Genomic DNA, 5208 nt, shown 5'->3' with positions numbered 1-5208 from the left:
CGTCCCGAATGCGCTGCGCCGAGTCCTGCCGCGGCCGGGGTTGGGGGGAGCCCGGAACTGCCGGGATCCGCCCCCGCCTGCCGGCTCCGCCCCGGCCGGGCCCGGGCTCCTCCCAGCCACCGGGCGCAGCTCCACGGGCACAGCCAGCGCCTCCGGCCCGCGGCGCAGGGAGGGCAGTGATCCCAGGCGGGGACTGGGCACGGACCGGCAGGGAGGGGGCGCCGCCGAGCTTGGCACAGAGGGAGCCCTGGGTACAGACTGGCAGGGGGTGGCCCTGGTCACAGACCGGCAGGGAGGAGGCGCTGGGCTGGGCATAGAGGGAGCCCTGGGCACAGACCGGCAGGGAGGGGGCGCTGGGCTGGGCACAGACTGGCAGGGAGGGGCACTGGGCACAGACCAGCAGGGTGGGGGCACTGGGCTGGCCACAGACTGGCAGGGAGGGGGTGCTGGGCTGGGTACAGAGGGAGCCCTGGGCACAGACCGGCAGGGAGGGGGCACTGGGCTGGGCACAGAGGGAGCCCTGGGCACAGACTGGCAGGGAGGAGGCGCTGGGCTGGGCGCAGAGGGAGCCCTGGGTACAGACTGGCAGGGAGGGGCACTGGGCACAGACCGGCAGGGAGGGGGTGCTGGACACAGAGGGAGCCCTGGGCACAGACCAGCAGAGAGACCTTGCAGCCAGCCTTGCCCTGGACTTACCGCCACCTGGTGCTTCCTGTGGGAGCCCACTCCTGCCTCAGCCTGGCAGAACCCGTCTGTTCTCTCTCCATGTCATCCAGCTGGATCCCCCACACCAAGGGCTCTTGGGACCAGCTGGTGGGACAGGCCTCTGCCTGGTTGGGAGGGATCTCATCTGGAAAATGTACAGTAGGGGCCCCCAGCAACCCTTCCCTCCCCATCAAAGCTAGTTTGGCTACAACATCTGTTTGCCTGGAGCTAGAGCTCTGCCCCAGGTATACCCCTCACCCTGCCCTGGCCCAGAGGTGGGAACAGTGTGGGACTCACACATACCTGAGTCCTGCGGGAGCTGGGCCCTTGGGGTAACTGGCTCTGGCTCTCTTCTGATGCCTGTGATACTCCATAGGAATGTGAGGGTTGGCACATTTGTGCCAATGCAGTTACGGGGGAGGGGCAGCATGACCAACACAGAGGACATCCCTCCAATTGCGGGGTGGGTAAGAGCTGCGGCCTCAGCTCCTGGTGTGGTTCCAATTCCTGGGAGGCTCCTTGGGCCGGGAGTCTGGACAGGGCCGGAGGACAGGGTTCAGCAGCAGTGCCGCAGTATGTGAGGACCTGGCTGGCCAGGTAGCCAGCACAACTGTTCCCTGCACCCCAGGCCTGGTGGTTATCCTGGCCAGCCTTAAGGGACTGAACAACAGTTCCTCCCTTTGAGGGGAGGGATAGCTCAGTGGTTTGAGCATTAGCTTGTTAAACCCAGGGTTATGAGTTCAATGCTTGAAGGGGCCATTTAGGGAACTGGGGTAAAAATCTGTCTGGGGATTGGGCCCCCTTTGAGCAGGGGGTTGGATTAGATGACTTCCTGAGGTCCCTTTCAACCCTGATATTCTATGATTGTTCCTCTCCAGCTCCCTCTTCCTGTCTCATACCATTCCTATCTGAGGCATTGCCACCTATGTGTTCCCACCTCATTTCCTGGGTCTCATTAATATTGCCCAAGCTTCCCTTTGCTCCACCTTCTCCCCACAAGGAGCTTCCCTGCTCCCAGGGATCTGACTGGGGATGGGGCTGAGGGTGCTTCATGGGACAGGCGCCAGGCTGGAGAAGAGGTGTGTGATAAACCCTGGAGCAGGGGTTTTGGTTTGGTGGCAATTCTGCCACTGGGTTCAGGTCCAGCCGAATCTGAACTGGTTTGGGATTGTTAGTGAATCGAAAAAGCCATTTGGGGTCTGTTCCAGAGCGGGGATGTCCTGGGGTGGCACTGGGCATGTGAAGCTATTGATTAGCCTGGCCCTGGGAAAGAGGGCTGGGGAGCAGGGCAGTTCTCAGTCCTGGGACTGAAACATTCCAAGCCCGCAATCTGAAGGAGCTTCGGGGAACCTGTCACTGAGGCATGTCCGGGGCTGGGAGGCTCCTCGCCATCTTTGAAGAGTAGCTGTGGCTCACTCATCCCCTGCAGCACCCATGGCCCGAATGCTTTTTCTCTCTGTCCCTGTGCCATACACAGTTACAAGGCCTAAGACCCCTGGCTGAGCGGGGCAGTGTCAGCCCCTAGCACTGTGCCCTCACCTGCTGCTCCAGCGTAATCTGGCCCGTGGTGCTGAGCTACACAGGTCAGTGACTAGTAGTGAGTATTAGTTAAATCCCCAGGGATGGGCATTTGCTCAGTCCTGCATTTTCTGCTGTTACTTTAAACCAGGGGTGGGCAAACTACAGCCCACAGGCCACATCCAGCCCGCGGGACCGTCCTGCCCAGCCCCTGAGCTCCTGGCCTGGGAGGCTAGCCCCCGGCCCCTCCTCTGCTGTCCCTCCTCCCCCGCAGCCTCAGCTCGCTCACTCTGCCGCTGGTGCAATGCTCTGGGCGGTGGGGTTGTGAGCTCCTGGGGCAGCGCAGCTGCAGAGCCCGGCCTGACCCGGTCTCTGTGCTGCGTGGTGGCAGTGGCGTGGCCCAGCTCCAGCCGGGCGGCGCAGCTGTAGTGCCACCAGCCACCGGTGCTCCAGGCAGCATGGTAAGGGGGCACAGAGCAGGGGAGGTTGGATAGAGGGCAGGGGAGTTCGGGGTGGTGGTCTGGGGGTGGGGGTGTGGATAGGGGTCGGGGCGGTTGGGGGGGGAATAGGGGGTTGAATGGGGGCAGGGGTCCCGTGGGGGCAGTCAGGAAGGAGGGGGGTTGGATGGGGCGGCAGGGGACAGTCAGGGGCAGGAGTTCCGGGGGCAGACAGGGAGAAGGGGTGGCTGGATGGGGCAGGGGTCCTGGGGGGGCCGTCAGGAATGAGAGGAGGGGTTGGATGGGGTGGCGGGGGTCTGGGGGTGGTCAGGGGACAAGGAGCGGAGGTGTGTGGATGGGGCGGGGTCCCGGTGTGGGGCCGTCAGGGAACAGGGGGCGTTGGATGGGGCAGGAGTCCCGGGGCAGATAGGAGGTGGGGGCCGGGCCACGACCCCCTCCCCTAACCGGCCCTCCATACAATTTCCGAAACCTGATGCGAAACCCTCAGGCCAAAAAGTTTGCCCGCCCCTGCTTTAAACCAATCCATGGGTCAACGCTGCTCTCCCCACTGTGCTCTAGTGACTTGCCCGCTATGACCTTTCAGCGCTCAGGCACTTCCAGGCTCTTCTCACCTAAACAAGGCCAGAACTTTGTAGCTGGGCAAATCCCTCTTCTGATTCCTAGCCCAGAAACACAGCCTGACTTATCATCTCAATTCATCCGAGACTAGCCAGTCTCCCTGCAGAGGCAGGTTTCGGCTGGTTCTCTGGCTGGGCAAACGTGAATTTGCAGCTAGCTCTAGCATTGGAACTGTTTTGTAACGTTAACCATGATGATCACACCCAGCATGTCAGCTGACATGCTAGGACCTGATCCTGTAGCCAGATCCAGGGTGGCGAGCCCAATGGGGCTCTCAAGGACACCGGTGGGGCTCCCAACTCTGAGGTGCAAAATATGGGCCATGTGGGCTGATCCTGAGCCCATAACACTGGCCAGCTGGCAGTGGGCACTGAGCACCCATCCAGCTTTCCTGGGACAGCTACCTCAAAAAATGGATGCTCCTGAGAAAACCTGGACAGGTGGCAGCCCTACTGTGGTGTCCTGCTGCACAGATCTGACCAGGCCTCAGTGAGTTTATTGGTGGTTTAAATGACAGAGGCTGGGGCCCCCTGCTCCAGGCCCATTCTCAGTCTTGCCCCAGGCCTAGCCTGACCTCCAGGAAAAGGTGCCATGGGGCCTCACTGCTTCTGAGCTCTGCCATGTTCTCCACCCCAGGCCAGTTCTCTGAAGCCTGGTGCTAGCTCTGATGTTGCTAGGCCTGGTTCCTGCAGTGTCCCTGCGGTGCCCTGTTCCACCAGCCCAGCTCTTCGGAACACTCTGAAAATAGAATTGGTTGAATAATGCAGAAAATTCCTGAATAATTTATTCCCTGAATAACAGTATTATTCACTATCTCCATTATTCAGCCAGCTGCACAGGGCTGGAGCCCGGCTCAGGGCTTTTTGCTGTTCAGAAGGCTCCACGCTGCGGGAACATTGAACTGCCCCGTCTGCCCCAGTCCTGCTGGGAGGCGGCAGGATTTTCTGCTCTCTTTGCTGGTGCTTTATTGGTGTAAGGTGGCTGCAGGCGAGAGAGGCCCTGGGCAACAGCGCAGCAGCCTGGGCTGTTAGTTATGGCTTGAAATATGGGGGTGAGAAGATAGGAGCCACAGTGCACGGTCACCCTGCTGGCCTTTCTCTCGGGGACCCACAAAGAGTGCCCAGGGAGTTGGGCCAGTGGCTCCTTCTCCCTTCTTCCCATTGCTCGTTCCTCCCGCCCCCAGTATCTCACTGCAGGAAGCTGCCCGATTGGCTGGTCAGGGAAGGATGGGCGGGAGAAGGGAGTCGTGGCCAAGTTTTCTAAAGTGCTCAGCCCCCAGAGGATGAGAGCCGTGGGGGCTGCTGGGGGTTGTGCTGCTTTGACAGCCTGCTGCTAAGGAGGTGCCTGCACTGGCCAGCTCACGAGAAAGCTAAAGGCAGCAGGAGGTGGGGGGGGGGGGGGGGCGGCTTGGAGAGCAGACCAGGAAGCTGCATGTAGAGGTGGGCTGTAGTGCTGCAAGATTCACACTCGGTGCTGCAGCTTGGCCCTGCTCTATTGGCTCCTCTCTGTGCATCACTGGTACGTCCAGCAATGGGGCAAGTGGGGATGAGTTAGTCCATCCCTGCACCACGGTGTTGGGGGGTGGGGGGGAATGCAGGAGGGGAGTTCCCCTTGCAGCAGCTGCTGCAGCTAAAGCAATGACGGGTGCTCCCACACCGCAGCAGCGGCCTGAGTGAGCGGCAACCAGCTCGGTGCAAGCCTCAGCGAGAGCTGGACGTCTTAGCAAGCAGCCACAGCATTTCTGGGAGCCTGCAGCACACTGTCCTACCCCACCATGCATCCGATCCCTGCCCATCCTAGTCATTCCATGCTTCACAGCTCTCTGGGACTCACCCATCTGTCACTGGACCTTACAGTGTGTGCACCCTGGGGAAAAGTCCTCCCGGGTGTAAAGGAGAGCAAGGAGTTT

This window comes from Emys orbicularis, chromosome 8, assembly GCF_028017835.1.
Source record: "Emys orbicularis isolate rEmyOrb1 chromosome 8, rEmyOrb1.hap1, whole genome shotgun sequence".
Classification (NCBI taxonomy): Eukaryota; Metazoa; Chordata; order Testudines; family Emydidae; genus Emys; species Emys orbicularis.
The sequence above is the reverse complement of the archived record's forward strand: the minus strand, read 5'-3'. Positions refer to the sequence as shown.